Source organism: Onychomys torridus, chromosome X, assembly GCF_903995425.1.
Source record: "Onychomys torridus chromosome X, mOncTor1.1, whole genome shotgun sequence".
Taxonomy (NCBI): domain Eukaryota; kingdom Metazoa; phylum Chordata; class Mammalia; order Rodentia; family Cricetidae; genus Onychomys; species Onychomys torridus.
Window position 1 is genome coordinate 59143617 of NC_050466.1, and position 19087 is coordinate 59162703.

Consider the following 19087-nt stretch of genomic DNA (forward strand, 5'->3'; position numbering starts at 1 on the left):
AAGCTTCTGCACAGCAGAGGAATAGAGGTGAAGAAAGCACCCACAGGACTGGATAAAATATTTGGAAAGTATAAAACTGATAAGAGATTACTATCCCTCTTTTCCTCTGGTGCACCACTGATGATCCTATTGTCATCGTGGGTCATCACCCTGCCTGGTGTTACCGGTATTATAAGAACAAGCTATTCCCAAAGTCTTGCTTCTGCCAAGGTGTCACTGATGCTAAAATCCATATCTTTGACTTGGGACATAAGAAGGCAAAGGTTGATGAATTCCCACTTTGTGGCCACATGGTGTCAGATGAATATGACCAGCTCTCTTCTGAAGCTCTCGAGGGTTCTTGCCTGTGTGCCAACAAATACATGGTAAAGAGTTGTGGCAAGGATGGCTTTCATATTCGAGTGAGGCTCCACCCTTCCATGTCATCCAAATCAACAAGATGTTGTCCTGTGCTGGGGCTGACAGGCTCCAGAGAGGCATGCGTAGTGCCTTTGGGAAGCCCCAGGGCACAGTGGCCAGGGTTCACATTGGCCAGATCACCATGTCCATCTGCACCAATCTGCAAAATAAGGAACATGTGATTGAGGCTCTTTGTAGAGCCAAGTTCAAGTTCCCTGGCCGCCAGAAGATCCACATCTCAAAGAAATGGGGCTTCACCAAGTATAATGCGGATGAATTTGAAGACATGGTTGGTGAGAAGCACCGTATTCCTGATGGCTATGGGGTCAAGTGTATCCCCAATCGCGGTCTCTTGGACAAATGGTGAGCCCTGCACTCCTGAGGGGTTCCACAGTGTTCTCCTGTACCCTACCAAATCATGTTCAGTAATAAATCTCACACCCAGTCTGCTTTAAAACAAAAAGAGAGATTCCTATCCACAGTATACAAGGAATTTAAAAAACTCAATAGCAGTAACTCATGTTTTAAAAAAATGGGGCAGGTACATGAAAAAATTATGCAAAGAAGACATACAAATGGTCAATGGATACATGAAAAAATGTTCGTTGTTGATACTTCTTGAGGAAATGTAAATGAAAACTGTGATAAGAATAAGCCATAATGAAACATTACATCTGTTAGAGTAGCTTTTATCAAATATATGAGATAAGTGTTGGTGAAGATATGGTTAAAAGAGATCCACTGCACATTTTTGATGGCATGCAAATTGGCATAGTCATACAAAACCATATTGTAGCAGGAATCTTAGTAGGTCTTATTAATAAAATCAAACCCGAGGCCAGTTATTGTGGTGAACGCTGGAAGATCAGAAAAGCAGAACAAGCCACAGTTCCTCAGCTGGTCTTGTTTCCTCAGACTGGAAGCTTCTGTGTCCTCATCCAAATCGCTCTCAGGTGAACTGTGCTGCTCAAACCTAAAAGCTTAACCAGCCAAAGGCTTCTAGTTTCTGGTCTTCACGCCTTATATAATCTTTCTGCTTTCTGCAATCACTCCCTGGGATCAAAGGCTGGATTTCTGGGATTAAAGGCTGTGTCACCATGCCTAGCTGTATCCTTGAACACACAGAGATCCACCTGACTCTGGCACCCAAGTGCTGGGATTAAAGGCGTGTACCACCACCGCCTAGCTTCTGCTATGGCTTGCTCTGACCCATTTTCTAGCCACCATTTTTGGTTCTGTATCTAGTGGCTGTCTGTTCTCTGACCACAGATAAATTTATTAGGGTGCACAATATTTTGGGGAACACAATACCACCACACCGTATAGAGGGATATTAAAAACTTTTTTTAAAAGAATAGAAATATTGTATCATCTGATTTTATCATTTGGGGGTATATATAGAAAGAAAATTAGGTCACTATGCTAAAGCAATATTTATATTTCCATTATTCACAATACCCAAAATATATAAACAAACCAAGTGTCCATCAACAGATGGATAAAGAAAATGTAATATGTATACACAATGAAATTCAACCTTTAAAAGGATGAAATCTTGTAATCTGAAATGACATGGATCATCCTGGAAGAAACTGTGGTAAGTGAAATAAACCAGGATTAGAAAAGTAAGTACTGCATAATCTCATTTCTATATGAAACCTTAAAAAATTGAAATCATAGAAGTAGAAAATAGAATGTTAAGAGATTAATGAAGACATGGGAGGGAGACAATGGATAGAAATTGATCAAAGGGTATAACAATTCCAGATAGAAAGGAAAACTGAATTTTGAGATTTTGCATAACAGCATGAATATAGCCAGTAAATATGTGTATTTCAAAATATGATAGTAAATTTCAAATAACTCACAAAATGATAGATCAAATAGATATGATAATTCTCTTGATCTAATCATCCTATATTGTATGTTCATAACTGATCAAAACATTGCACTGTACCTATAAGTGTATATAATTGTGATTTGTCAATCTAAACTAATATGAACAGCAAAATGGGATTTTTTTTGTTCCAAAGGATGAAATAATATGATAGTAATAAAATATAAGTCAAAGTCAAAGCACATCAGATTTCAGAAAAAAATATTTAATTGTTTGATATTTTTAATGTAAGAGAGAGAGAGAGAGAGAGAGAGAGGGGGGGGGGGAGGGAGGGAGAGAGAGCAGAAATATACACAGTGCAGAAGGGGCTCTCCAATTCCAGTGTTCCTCTGAAAAGAATATGAAGAGGGTCCTTTTGGAAGACAAAGTGCAGTTAACCATCTGATTTATTACACTCCACCGAGCAATGAGAAGATTACAGGAGACACCTTTGATTAAAGGACTTGGCACACAGAAAATTGAGTAGAAATAGCCATAAGTCAATGTCAGTCAGAAGTAATGAGATTGCCTAAAACTTGTGTCAATTTCCAAAGCCAAACAACAAGAAATATTACAAGCTACTTAAATAAAGCTGGAATTTCAAAAAATACTGTTTTAAAATCATAGACTCTGAGGAGTCTTGTATATCATCAAATGATGAGGAATCTCTTGATCAGAAGATGAAACATTTTTCCTAAGAAGGAGGAAAAAGAAAATTAGTCAGAATTGAATAGTTATGATGGCTAGTAACTTGTTACGTTCCTAATAAAGTGGAAATCAGGGACCTTACACAGTTCTTGACAAAAAAGTTTCTTCTCCCAAAAAAGAATAATTTAAGATAAGTATATATATACATTATATACATTATATATACATTATATATCGTATATATGCATAATGTGTCTATATGTGTGTTTGGCCATATATAATCTACTCAATGTAATAGTAATATGTATTATATGTGTTACATATGATCTTTTGAATGCATTTATATTCTACATATATATGCCTCCTGCTAAGTATGTGAATATTAACTCCAAATTTATGTCTAGGGGATAGCTAATTTTCTTGTAAACAGGGAGCAGAAATGAGAAGGGTAGTATTAATTTAACATTTTTATTTTATAAACCTATTTTTGAGTTATATATATTTGCACATATATGTACATATGTAACAATAATAATCAAAGAAAAAGAGGCTATCAGTTTGACAATGGAGGATCATGGGAGAGGTTGGTGGAAGGGGATGGAAGAGGGGCAGAGGGAGTAAGGGGAAGGAGGAAAGTGGTGTAATTGTATTTTAATTAAATGTAAAATAAATAAGTAAAATTATTTGCTTGGGGGTAAAAATAATATATTAGCTTCACCTAAAGATTTGTTATTAAATCTTACAAAAAGATTTTTTAGAAAAAGTTGTAGTCTCCATAAAAGATTATTAAATTTGTGTGGACTCCTCCCTTCGTGAAGTTCTTCAAGAAATAAACAAATACAACTGGAAAAAGAAACTCAATGAAATGAGAAGCTTCCTCTGGTAGCAGATAGGAGCAGATACAGAGACCGACCCACAGTCAAGCATTAGGCAGAGTTCAGGGAATCCTGTGGAAGAGGGAGGAAGGATTGTAGGACCCACATGGGTCCATGACACAGGAAAACATGGCCCACAGAAACAACTAAGCAGGGCTCGTAGGAGCTCACAAAGACTGAACAGACAATCATAGAGTCTGATCTGGGTCCTCTGCATATATATTATGGTTGTGTAGCTTGTTCTCATGGGACTCCTAACAGTAGGAGTGGGGGGTGTCTCTGACTCTTTTGCCTCCTCATGGAACCTTTTCTTCCTACTAGGTTGCCTCATCCAACCTTGATATGAGGGTTTGTGTTTAGTCTTATTTCATCTTGTTAGACCATGATCAGTTGATATCCCTGAAGGACCTGCTCTTTTATGAAGGGAAAGGGAGGAGGAGTGGATCTGGGGGAGAAGGGAGGTGGGAAGAGGGACTGTGAGGAGTGGAGGGTGGGGAAACTGAAGCCGGGATGTATTGAATAAGAAAAGAATGAATAGATAGAAAGATAGAAAGAAAGAAAGAAAGAAAGAAAGAAAGGAAGGAAGGAAGGAAGGAAGGAAGGAAGGAAGGAAGGAAGGAAGGAAGGAAGATACATAGATAGATAGATAGATAGATAGATAGATAGATAGATAGATAGATAGATTTTTTAAAAACATAAATAAATAGATGGGAATAATATATGTTTATTCACATTATGACACTAATTTCAAAGAGACTATTCCTTAGGATTAGAGAGACAGTTCAGCAGTTAAGAGGACTCACAGCTCTTATATTTTTAGTTGTGAGCCTAGCCTTTAACGGCTGAGCTATCCCTCCTGCTTGTGTAGAGGATACAGGTTCAGTTCCCAGTACCCACATGATGGTTCAAAACCATCCATAACTCCAGTTCAAGGGAATCTGATGACTACTTCTGACTTTAGCAGACACCAGGCATACATATAGTGCACATATATTCATATAGGCAAAACACTCATACGTATAAAATAAAATAAATAAATCTATAAAAATTTTTAAAAACTGGGCATGTTGGCACATGCCATTGATTCCAGCATTCAGGAGGTAGAGGCAGGCAGATCTTTGTAACTTCAAGGATAACATGGTCTAAATAGTGTTTCAGAGCATCCAGAGCCACATAAAGAGACCCTCTCTAAAATACCTATATATAAAAGCAGTGACTTCAAGAGGACTTTTCTGATTAATAAGATAAAACAGCATAATCAATAGGAAAAGTAATATGAACAGAAAATTTCTAGAAAATATAGGCAATAAATGAGTAAGCATTCTTAAATCCATTTGTAATTCAACAAATACAAGTCAAAAGAATATTTTTCATGCGTTGTCAACAAACATTTGATGTTTGTTAACAGCAGGTATTTGGGGAATGTGCAGAAATGTGTTTTCATAACTTGTTGGGTTTTTTTTGGAAGCATCCTGATAATCTGTATCAATTTTGGAATTATGTAGACTTTAATTTCTTGTGTACAATGTGTCCTCTGCATCTGTTTCACCATTAATAGGTTGAAAATGTTTATGACATCATTTCTTTTCATTACAAAGGCATGAAACATTCCAGAGTTCACCTAGAGGAAATAGGTGAACCCTAGTAAACTTTCTGGAGCTTTATGAATAATTAGAAGACTTCAAACAAAAATTACAACAGGGAAATGCAGATTTTAGTTATCCTGATTTGACATATATATATACATTGTATACACATATGGAAATACTATATTATGTCCCATCCATATGTGTGGTTATGATATGTTAACCAAACCTTTTTAAGTTTAAGGATATAGAAAGGCTAACTACTATGTTATCTGCCCATTGGTCCCTGAGTTTTTAATCACTTTATGAATATAGTTTTGAATAAATATAGTTCATTTTGTCACTTAAATAGCTACATTGTGATCTTTTCAATAGTATGGACTATAAGCCATTTATATCACAGTAAATGTCTAGTTCTCCTTATATTTACAATGAAATCTGTAGTTCTCTTTATTCATACTACCTCCCAAATACATTATTGCCACAGTTATTTTATTTCCTGCAAATATATTAATTTGTCATTGAACTAGCTAAATCAACTTATGTTGTCTAGGTCTGTTACTATAATTTCACTGGTCTTCCTAGGGTGAGAAAACATTCTATTTGTTTATCAATGGAGAATTTAATGAGCCTGTTCTTTATTCTCTTTTTCAAGCCATTAATGACAGACTTAAACTTTCCTTATACTTTGTGCCATCATGTGTTACAAATTAGTGCAGTCTTCACAATTCTAGATTCTATTTTTATGAAGAAATTTAAGGCTGGTAAGATGGCTCAGCAGGTACAGGCACTTGCCACCAAGTTTGGTGATCCACATGCTCAAAGGAAAGAATCAAGTCCTGAAAGTAGCATTCTGACCTCCATGCATGTATCCTACTTCCCCATGACATACACAGTAAGTGTTTAAAACTGTAAATGTCAAATGCAAATTATATATGTTTGTCCAGAGTTACTGACTTAATACATTTTACATTTTAAATAAAATCACTTTATTCTAATTAACTCACAAAAGCATTACACAGCAAGTTTGAGGAAGTCACTAATACATTTTATTTCACAGATTATTTTATCAATTAGTGACATTCCTATATAATCTGAAAAATCTAATTTTATATATATATTGAAAATACTTCCTAATTAAGTTAATCTATTTATCAACCAAATACTATTTAAATCATTATTGGATAAATTTCATATAAGGAAAGGCTTACATGGTAGAAAGTAATATACTTTAACTAGAAACAAATTATAATGCTCAAGTTTCCATGACAGAATATGTCATATGAACTACTTTAAATACATAACAACACTCTCTACTTGATAGTAGGCTATTGGTTTATTGGGAAATTGAACTGTTTAATATTAGCAGATATTAACTCTCTCAAGTGACTTAATTAATGTAACACTCGCATATCTTAAAACTTCTTTAAAATGTGTTAACTTCAGGGACTGGAGAGAGATGGTTCAGCGGTTAAGAGCACTGGCTGCTCTTGCAGAAAACCTGGGCTCAGTTCCCAGCATCCCCATGGTAGCTCATAACTATCTGTAACTACAGTTGCAGGTGATATGACATCCTCTTCTGACCTCCATAGGCACCAAACATGCACATGTTGTACATATGTACATGCATAAAAGCATTCTTATACATAAACCAAAAATAAATAAACATTGGGGCGGGACGTATGGCTCAGCATTTAAGAGTACTTGTTCTTTCAGGGAATCTAGGTTCAATTCCCAGCACCCACATGGCAGCTTACAACTCTCCATAACTCCATTTCCAGAGAATCCAGTGCCCTCTTCTGACTTCTGCAGGCACCAGACATGCACATGGTGCACAAACATACATGCAGGCAAAACACTCATACACATCAAAAACAATGTACCTTTAAAAACGTCTCATCTCTTTTTTAAAAAAATACATTGTCACAGACCGTGGGAAGGTCAGCTCCCAGGAACTGTTCTAGGGTTGTGACCCCAGAGTAGCAAAGGATTAGGAAAAAAAAATGCTTTTCTATCTAGAGGCTAGACTTTTTCTATTTGAAGGTATTTATAAATAAGTTTCTGTGTATCTGAGGAGTAAAATAAGGAAACACACACACATGCTTTCTGATGATAACTTTCTCTTTTACTACATCTTGAAAAATCTCTGTCTCTGATAATCTCTCTCTCTCCACAAGATACATTCCACATCGTTACATTCTCCATACAGCCAAGTTACATTCCACAGTTACATTCTTCATAAATTTTCCACACAGCCATATACCTCTTTTGCACAGTTACATCTCCTTTTTTAAATAGCTACTATCTCTCTTCTGTTCACATTTCTTCTCTCTACTTTCTTACATTCTTTCACATATATTATTACATCATTTATTCACTCTATACTCACTCATTCTCTTATTCATTTACTCTCTCACTTTATTCTCCTGCTTCTTTTATCTCTCACACTTCTTCATCTTCTCATTCTTTTACACTTTTCTCTCTGCCCATTTAGCTACATCCCTCACTCAGCAAATACCAACACACATTCATTCTTACCTTCTCCACAGCTCTTTTCACAGCTGTTCTCTCCTTTTCACTTTTCTCTCTGCCCAGTCAGCTGCATTCCTCACTCAGCACATACCCAGACACTCTCACTCACTCACATTCACTCTCTTACTCTCCCATAGCCAGACTCTGGATAATTATGTGTTACATTTTCAAGGTCCAACCCATTCTCATAACACATGGTAAGTCATAAAGTTTTTCTCAGGCTTGGAAGGTCACACTGACCGGCCAGTGAGTAACATTTAGCCAAGCACATAGCCTGAGTGGTAAGCATTCTCAAAGTAATTGGCTAAACTTTGAGTGGTTGGAGTACGTGTAGTCAATTACTGTAAAGAGTTATGTCTCAGTGTAAACAGCCTGATCTTGATTTAGCAATAAACACCTGGGAACTAGTCTTTGTGTATTTTCTGCAGGGGCAGTTTCATCTATTTTGAATTTGTTCAGAAATCTAAAATTAGCAGTCCTTAAGACTGAGAATATTGTTACCTTCCTATGTCAATTAAGAAAAATATTCTAGTATATTTTCTATTTATCAGAATTGTACAGCTTAAACAGAAATCATCTTCCTGACCATCCACAGCTATAAATGTGCCCCAAAATGTAAAGCACACTACCAGTGGGCTGTAGAAAGAACCCCACAGCAATTCTTTTTAGGGAAAAAATGAAATGGCACATGAGAAAAATTACAGACAGGAGTAAGCTGTCATTAACAGTCAGTAACTACACAGCTTTGCCAGGTGGGGCTCCCCATCACAGAGTTATTCATCTGGTAGATTGACCTGTTAAACACTAGTTGTCACCTGCTATATACTCCCATGGCCTCCTGCAATGAATCTTTAAATGTTTTCATAGATTTTAATGTGTTCACAGAACTGTGCAAGTATCACAGCAATAAATTTTAAAATATTTTTAAACACTCCTAACCTGAATTCTATTCCCTTCAGTGATCGCTCCCCAATTATAACCTGCCCCCCCAGCTTCAGACTGCTGCTAACTCACTTCTCACTCTATAGGTTTACTTACTCTGGATGTTTATATGATAGAATCATTTATGTGGTCTTTGGTGTCTTGTTTCTTTTCCGTGTCATAATATTTCCAAAATTCATTCACTTGGTAGCCCGTACTAGTATCTCCTTATTTTTTTAAATGAATGCTGTCATATTCATGTCACCTTTTATTTATCAACTCACTGGTTGATAGACACTTGGAATAGCATTATTATGAACTTTTGTGCACAAGTTTTCATATGGACATGTATTTCCATTTTCCTTGGTTATATACCTAAGAATGGCAATCTGTGGTACTTTATTGTCATCTATGTTTTACTATTTTGTTTTGTGAAGAGGTTTCATTGTTTGAAATCCCACCAGTAGTGTTTGAGCTTAATTTAATTTCCCATACTCTCAGGAACACTTGTTATTTATCTGAAATGGTTTCATTACATCCATTGTACTCAGTATAAAGTTCTATCAAATGGGTTTTGAAAGACAGGGCTATAGCTCAGGAGTAGAAAATGTGAGAAGCATGCATGAAGACTTGGGTAGAAACCCTAGCACCAAAATAATTGTGGTTTTAGTTTCCATTTCTTTGATGATGCTAATCTTCTTTTTCTATACTCACTGTCCATTTGCATGTCTTCTTTTTAAAAATATCTACTCAGATTGTCACCCCATTTTTAAATTAAATGGTCCTCATGGTACTGAATTATAAGCATTCTTAATACATCCAACATACAAGTCCTTTATCAGTTAAGTAATTAAGAATTACTTTCCCATTTGGTGGGTTGTATTTTTAACTTCCTTATCAGTGTCTTCATAATTTTGAAAAACTCAGCCTGGACAGATTAGTCCCTGGACCTTGTGTACTTCCACCAACCTGCCACCACCCACCCTGGACAGTCAGACAAATGCTACTATCATCCTGAATCAGAAAAGCTTCTTTGTGGTGAATTATGGTGAGTGCAGATGCCCATGCCTGCTCTAAGTGCTGAGAATAGTGGCATGATGATAAGTTTCAGCCCCAAAAAGATGTTTATAACACACTTTCTAAGGCTCAAGGAGTGTAACAGAAGAGAGAGAATTGAAAGAATGTAAGGGCTAGAAGTTAGCGAGAAGAGCTGTGGAATACTGTCTTCAGGGCATTACAAAGATTATCTCTTAGCAGCTACAGTTGCCTGCACTGGGCCAGCACAAGAGTGGATCTGTTAATAGTCAATCATGGATTGGAGAGGGGCTCATGAAGCTCTACCCCTCCCTGATAAAATGCTGACTAATGAAGGATTCCAGAGAAGGGACAGTCATTGTATTCAGTTGTGTATCTACTGATGTGCATACCAGACTCCAATGGATAGTTCTAAACCTGTGGTCATACAGGCAATACTGGTTAAAACCAGATCACAAAGTAAGAAAAAACAGACTTGAACGTGGGAAAGGGATTTGTAATGGGAGAGTAAAAAGACTGAGAGGGATAAAAAAGAGAGTAAAGGCTTATAGTAACCAGAATATAGCACATGCCTATATTAATTGTGAAAGGACTAATTTAATCAATAAAAAGGGAAAGAAATAAGAAATGTTAATTTTAGTTAAACCTAATTTAATCTAGCTTTTTATTTGGATATTATACATTGCATTCATGAACTCACTTTAGCTATGGTTGCCCACACAAGACCCACACAAGGTAGGGCACATCAACATTTCATCACGGAAAAGTGGAGCTTGTGAGCCCCACTCATCACTAAAGGATTTAATTATTAATGGTGGCTGGGGGTGGGAGTGTCATTTACTTCAGTGATGTAGTTACTGATGGGTTGCCTACACTCCCGTGAATGATGCCAGTCCATTCCATGTTCGTGTGTGCAGCCCCAACTGAACTTAGTAGTTGACACACACAGAAGAAGGGCATGAGAGTTATTGCTACATGAAAAACAATAATATTATGTGAATGTGAGTTGGCTGCCTTCTAAGAGGCTAGTCTCAGCTTCAAACTGAGACTGGTTTACCTTGCTGTGGAGCTGGTTCTTCTCTGAGCAGTGTGACTTATCATTCAGTGCGGGGTGAGGAGATAACTAACAATTGCCCAGCAAAAGCTGCTCTTAATGATGATAGGGGAGAGAGAGAGAGAGAGAGAGAGAGAGAGAGAGAGAGAGAGAGAGAAGAGAGCACATGTCAAATCTGGAGTGTGCTTTAAAATACAACTTGGTATGTTTCATGTCTGCAAATACCTCATTAGCTAAACATGTTAGCTACTCTCTTGTCATCATTACAGAATGTCTGAAATCAACTACTTAAGGTGACAAAGTGTTTATTTTAGCTCATGGTTTCTGAGGGTCAGGTCATCACCTGGGGGTATGGGGTACAACAGAGAAGCTTACATCATGGCACACAGAAAGCATAGAGAAAAGGGGGGGACCACAGACCTGGTATAAACTTCAAAGACAAGACACCAGTGACATAATTCCTCTAGCTAGGAACCCCCTTACAACATTCCTACAGCCTTTCAAAATATTACCATCAGCTGGGACCAAAGCATGAGCCTGTAGGAAACATTTCATATTCAGAGTAGCAAATAAGTCACATTGCCAAACCTAATACCAAGAGCAAAAGAAACCAGGTTCCTCCAGTAGAAAAGAGGAAAAGGGGGAGGATGTGATGAGAAGTTGTTCCCCACAGTTTAGCCAGTCATCTTGGCTTCACGAAACTGATAACTTCTCTTGCAAAACCAAACCAAAACTTTGATTCCTAAATCCACTTTATTCATTTACTTATTCAGTACTTAATGAGAAAACAATTCCCTGTATATCTACTAAAGCCTTATGTGAAAGGAGTGTAGGAGACAAATGGCAGGACTGGGGAGCATTTCAGAATTAAATCTCTGATTCAGAGGTTGTTTCCAGTCTTTGACTTGCTTTTGCTCAAGGAAAGCTGGCACTCATCCTGTATCATGTTCTCCCAGACAAGGACTCAGTGTCCTGATGACCCTCAAACAAGCATATAAAGGAAACATGATGACAAGATGATTTGTGTTATCAATTATCTTAGTGTTGATAAAGCAGTACCTAAATTCTCAGGCTAAGCCCTTATTACATCCCGTTATACTGTCATCACAATCCATGTGGCTCTCTTTTGTTTCACAATGGAGAAAAGGTTCCTCATAGTCACCGTATTTCCAGGGGAAACTGAAAGAACATATGCACAATCTGGGATGGTTTCCAGATGTTGAGCAGGAGCAATTCCTGATGCCAACAAGAGACAGGAGATGTCAGCCTACACAAATTCAGTAGCTTCTGCTTCCATATTTTAACCAATGCTCTCACATCCACCAGAACACAGGAGTTTTGTTTTTGCACTTAGGAATTTATATTAGAATTCTTTAGAGCATGAGAACTGGTAAGATACAATATACCTTATATATGGATGTACATGTCAGGGTTCCTCAGAAGAACAGAACTGATAGAATATATTAGACATTTACAGGATATGATCTGGGTAGTCCAACAATGTCTGTTTCTTATCAGAAAGACCAAGAACCTAGAAATTGCTTATTCCACATGGTATAATGGCTTAGTGGTATCAATCTGGTGCTGACATTCCAGAAGATTCCTGCAAAGCTCCTGGTCTTCAGTTCACATTGGAGGGCCAAAGTTGGGTCCTCCATCAACAATGGAAAGCAGCATCAGCACAAAGATGGTAGATGAACTTGACAGTGAGAATGAAGTGAGACTGGTAGTTTCAAACCCACCAAGCCTGAGACCAAGGGAGACACATTTCAGTTCAAATTCAAAGGCGGGAGAAAAAGAACCTGATGTCTCTATTTGAAAGAAATCAAGAAGGAGGAATTCTCCCTCATATTTTGAATTGGTTGGATAAAGACCATGCACACCAGGGAGTACAATCTACTTTACTTAGTGCTCTGATTAAAAGACAGATCATTCAAAAGCATACTTACACAACTCCCCAGAACAATGTTTAACCAACTGTCTTGGAACCCTGGGGACCAGCCAAGTTGACATATAAAATTGACTATATTGGACTGTTCACATAGATTTTTTGTTTGACACTAAGACAAGCTAAAGTCTCCAAATTGCATGCCATTGATGTGCCAAATCTGCTTTATACTAACATGTGACAGACAATTGCCAGAACTTCAGGAATGGCAACTCAGTTATTAAAATAAATACCATAAACTTACAATCAAATGAATTATTTTAGAAACAAAATTATTACTAAAATCACTACTTCTTTTGTTCTACTGTATGATTATGCCCTTGAGATACATTACATATGTTATATCCACATGGAGGAACTATATAAATGTATGCCACTATACCTACCTCTTTTCGAGTTAGCATCCAATTATGCTACATCAGTGGGTTCCAACCTGCCATGTGGAAGTATTTATCTCACAGGTGTCAACAACAGCTATGCATTAAAATGCTTTTTTCTAGAAGAACTATTCACAAATATATTATTAAAGATGTCTGTCTTAGTTAGGGTTTTATTGCTATGAAGATACACCATGACCATTGCAACTCTTATAAAGGAAAACATTTAATTGGGGCTGGCTTACAGTTTCAGAGGTTTAGTCCATTACTCTCATTGCAGAAAACATGGAAGCATTCAGGCAGACATAGTGCTGGAGAGGTAGCTGAGAGTTCTACTTCTTGATCTGAAAGCAACAGGAGACTGTGTGCCACACTGGGTGTAGCGTGAGCATATGAGAATTCCAAACCCACCCCAACCCTCTTCCTCCAACAAGGCCACACCTCCTAATAGTGCCACTCCCTATGGGCCAATTGCCACTTCCTATGGGCCAAGCATTCAAACACATGAGTCTATGGGGGCCATACCTATTCAAACCACCACAATATCCATTGCTTTAGTAAGGATTGATTCACATTTTTACAGATATTGAAACTTTTATAGACTTGTCTAAACTAACTTATAACTGAAACAGAAGTATTGTATATGTTCATAGGGTGGCTTTCATAGCTATGCAGCATTGTTAGCCCCTTTAGCTAAGGCGCAAAAAAGTTTAAGTGATCTCACAATCTCAGGTAGACAATCTAGTAGCTAGTTTGGTTAAACAAAATCTAAGGCACAGAATCAGGGATGGTGATTTGAGTTTGTATATACAATGAGATCTCTTCCATATCTCCAAGTTTCTTGTCTCCTGTCATATCCTTGTCTGGCTCAAGGGACTGCCCAAACTGGAGTAGTGAAGGAATAAAGAAATGACAGACACATATAGAAAAGCTGAGATCAGGGGAACTGGGCTCTCTGATGGAGAAGTCTCAGCACCCCAGAAGTAAAATGTTTATTTGTATAGTTGAACAGAAAGATGGGGATATTGCATACAGCTGTTCAAAGAGGCAGGGTTATTATATTCAACCAAACAAGGTGGCCAGTTTAGCTAATCTTGGTAGGAGCAGTGTGCTGGCCAGTTTTATGTCAACAATATACAAGCTAGAGTTAGTTTTAAAGAGGAAACCTCAATTAAGAAAAATTTCCCACCAGATTTGTTGGTGGGAGAACTTGTGGAATATTTTCTTGATTGATAAGGTGAGCTGTTGGTCCTGGGTGCTATAAGAAAGCAGGCTGAGCAAGTCATTAAGAGAAAACAACTAATCAGCACTCCTTCCTGGCTTCTATACCAGTTCCTGCCTCCAGATTCCTGCCCTGATTTCCTGACTTGGCTTCCTTTAGTGACACATTCAAAAAGTGGTAAGGTGAAATAAATCTATTCCTCCACATGTTTTTTGGGGCCATGTTGTTTTGTGAGGGCAATAGAAACCCTAATTAAGACCAGCAATCTCTATAGGGTAACAGTCTTCAAGCCATAAACATTGTCGGGGTGGGGGCTGAAAAAAAAAAAAAAACTGTGGTGAACATTTTCTGCACATTTAACATCCACACATGGACCCAAGAAAGAATTCGCCACTCTGAGCCTTACCAAGGCCATGGGGATAAGGCATTGGTCCTTTACATGCCATGCTAGGGTTAACAACACACATTCACTCAGGACTACACTCCCTTCCTACAGCTTCCCCTTTTCCCTCACACCATGATACCTGTCAAGTTTGCTGACATGGTTTCTTTCAGACTACCTATACTTACTAGCACCTGACCCTGCATACACATTGGAAATTGTATCAGTTCCTTTTCTCCTTGCTATACAAAATACCTGACAGAAGCAACTTAAGGAATGAAAGGCTTATTTTAGCTTGGAGGTGGAGGGTACGGTCCATTATGTCAAGGAAAGCATAGTAGCAGAAGCATGAGGCAGCTGGTTACCTGGTTACTCAGTATCCAGAATCAGGAAGAAAAGGGGAAAAAATGAATGTTGATGGTCAACTCACTCCTTTTACTCAGTCCAGAATGGTAGGCTATGAAATGCCCTCATGCACACGTGCATAAAATTTGTTTCCACAGTCATTCTTTTTTGGGGGGACAGGGGCACGGGGAGAGACAGGGTTTCTCTGTGTGTCCTGGCTGTCCTGGAGCTGTCTCTGTAGACCAGAAGCCTCAAATTTAGAGAACCACCTGCCTCTGCCTCCCGAGTGCTGGGATTAAAGGCACGTGCCACCACTGCCCAGCTCCATAGTTATTCTTAATCATGCCACATTGATTAAGTGATTAACTACCACATCTTCCACATCTTATTTTCTCCATTCAAAAGTTGGGGCTCATCGTGAAGTAGGGACACATAAGCAAATCTTTGCTCTTTATCAAACACAAATGAGTTGAGTTGAATAATATATTCATTCTCACCATGGCACACTCTTCTCTTGCAAGCTAGGGCTGCAGGAATCTGCCCCACTGACGGCACCCTGTCTAGGATGTGCTCTTGAGTCATCAGGAAAGTGATAGAAGCCTACTTCCAGGCAGAACTTCTTGGGTAGTAATCATTCCTGCTAAAATGCAAGGTTGCTGGATCAGTCTGCATGATCAATAGCAAGCCTTGCCCCAGCAGGAATTCAATCCATTTGGGCTGCTTCAATGGGGCTCCTGGGGCTTAGACAGTATCAAAAGGCAATTTTACTGATTTTCACTTATCTTAGCTTTATGAGTTCCTCACTGGCCCACTCCATTATCCCCCCTCTCAAGTCCCTTCTTCAAGTCAGCCTCTTTCTTCCTCTTAGTGACAAAAGTATCTGTGGATCTTTTCATACTGCAATGCTCCCCTTCCTCACTATAGGATTTTACTTCTGACTTAATGGCCTCTACCCCATTAGCCAAATCTGTAACTACTCTGTGATCTAGTCAGTTCAAACTTCATGTCACCCAAATAGGAAAGTCTGGCCATACTTGAAAATAACAAATAGAATGAGCCCCATCAGAGTACAGGGCTCCTGTCCCTCATTTCTCTACATCAGGAATACATCAGGAATCAGTAAATGTTCCCTACAAAGGCAAGTCATGTGTATAGATTTGGATGTGCAAGCTCCACAGTCTCCATGGCAACTACCCATTCTGCTGTTGAAGCTCAAAAGCAGCTTCAGATAAAATGTCAACAATCAGGCAATGGTGGCTTCCCCAAAATCTGTATTTAAGGCTAAGTATGTACCCTGCGGGTAGAGCACTTATCTAGCATGCCCAAGACTCGAGTTTGATCCCTAACACTGCAGAAAATCAATCAAAGAAATACCTGAATTTAGAGATGCAGAAATTTAAATCTCATGCGCTTTTCACATGTTGTTTATTTTCCTTTTAAATTTTAATTTACTTTTTCTCACAGCCATTTTAAAAAAAAACAATTCTTTGCTCATAGGATGAACACATTTCACCTATGGGCTATAATTTGATGGTGTCTAATTAGTAGAAAAATACCTGGTGAAACCAGAGCCTGGAGATTTAACATAACATTCTGAGGTTCCCAGGATTTGTCTTTTAACACCTATGCCTGGTACAGGCTGGGCAGGTACACTCACTCACTGGACAGCATCATCTTCTGGCAATTACCTTTTGTGTGACATTTTAACCACCTGAAAGACAGAGTACGTTTGTTTTTTGGGCTTTTGGGGTGGTGTGTGTGTGTGTGTGTAATGTGTGTCAGACTTACATTAACAGATAATTATTCTTCTATGTAAAAAAAAAAAGTTAATTAACTGCTTGCCTACTGCCAAGCTCCTGTCTGAGGAACTTGAGATAAAGTTTTGGTTGCAGGTGGGTTGAGGTGAGGGAAGACTCACGAAACAGGAGTAAGGTGACAGCAAGAGGGTGGACTAGGCTAGTGACTCACATCAACCTGACAACGTGGGAAGCTGATGGCACATAAACAAAACCACTGTGTTGGTCTCAGAGACTACTGGCCTTTTGTGGGGAAGCAGATGTCATTCAGCAGAGAAGAAAACTGTCATGGAAAGGGCCCACTGTGAGGTGTCTGTCAAGTCCAACATTCAGAGCAACTAGAGGAGAGGCCTAACCCAGACAAGGAGATCTGGTCAAGATAACAAGGAAGCACAGTTCACCTGACTTCTGCCAGACAGCCAGAATCTTGAAAGCAGTGGCTTATAGCTTTGCAAACCCCACGTAGCTGTCCTATTCTGGTGACTTGCTTTCTGCAGCACACTGCTTCCTGAAGGTCATCTTGAGCCTCCCAGGAGGGAGAAAGGTTTGAGTTGCTTGGAAGTGTTCTTTTTCCTACATTCCCAAGAGCTGCTGTTAGAACAAGTTTCTCTTCTGAATAGGTGCCTCAAAAACCAAAGGGAGGGAACGCTGTTTTCTGTGTCACTTACCTGCAAGCAAACTTTAAATGATGCCATTTACCTAGCCTCCTGTTGAGGCTGTTACTAGGCATCTAGAGTTACCTTAGATCTTTCCTGAGAATTCTATGCAGCCACAATCTTCAGGGCTTTGTCAGGTTTTATACAAAGCCTTTTATGGATGGCCACTCTTCTATTTATCCTTTTATCAAGAACACTTTCAGGTCTTCTCTGGATCAATGCCTACTTATCCTTCAGACATCAGCTCAAACGTCACGTTCTGCAGGGAAACACCCCACACCAGTTTTGGTCTTACACAAGGCCAACTCCCCATTTTATATGCTTCCGTGGCCTTGTTCTAATGTGCTCTCTATTGGACTGATAAACAGGACTAAAAAGCATTTTAGGGAAGGAAAGGGTTTATTTCAGCTTCCATCATTGAGGGAGTCACTACAAGACCTCAAGTCAGGAACTTTGTGGCACCATGCAGGAAGGCTGCTTTCACTTACTGGCTCATGCTCAGCCAGCTGTCTTATACAGCTCAGGCCTACCTGCTGAGGCATAGTGCTGCCTACAATGGGTTCTGTCCTCAATCCTAACTCCAGACAATCTCTCACAAGCATGACCACCAGCCACTGAGGTTCTTTCTTGCCAGGTTGAGTCAACTTGACAATAAATCTAACCAGCACAGGTCCTATGTATCATTCTTTTATATAGAACATATTATGGTATATCACTACATTTTTGTTTCTGTATTAGTATTTTTACTCTGTCTCTATCCTCAGGCAGATGATATTCTATCCATTTTTGGCCATCATTCCCAGAACCTAGTACATTAAAATAATTTGCAAAAGAAAATTTTAAAAAAAAACAGTCCCCTTACCTCAAAGCTAGAGTATCTAGACAATAGATGCAAGTCACATGAAGAAGGAAATCAGCCCACGTTAGATAAGAAGCTGATTTTATGCCACAGTGATTCTGTGGATGTGTGAAATCCCATATTTTTATGACCATGTGTGAGTTATGTGCAAACATTTTCAGAATTTTATTATTTCACAGACATTGTGAATGTCCAGGAGGGAATTGGAAATGGGCTATATTCTCCAAACTTATTTGACTACAAAGCACCCCATTCCATGTATTTTTGCAAAGAGAATGCTATGGGGCTTCTATTCTAAGAGATACAATGAGAGAAATAATGTTTTAAGGAGTTTTGCAACTCTAATATTAATTTTGTGAGTCTAGACGCCATATACTCTACTTCTAGCATTATTACATATTCTTTCTTATAATTTTGGTAACTGTAAATTTATTTGAAGCTCAAAGAGACAATAAAGGAATATCTCCTGTACATGGTACCTATCTCCTTTAATAGTACTATCTTTACAAAATTATTATTATTAAATTATTATTAAAATTATTATTAAAAGTACTTTTAACCATCTATTTCATAACT

The 19087-nt window shown here is 38.3% G+C and overlaps 1 pseudogene; it reads left to right on the plus strand.

The window, feature by feature from the left end:
* The first annotated feature begins 362 nt into the window (after positions 1-362).
* Positions 363-766, plus strand: LOC118574337 (annotated as a pseudogene).
* The last annotated feature ends 18321 nt before the right edge of the window (positions 767-19087 follow it).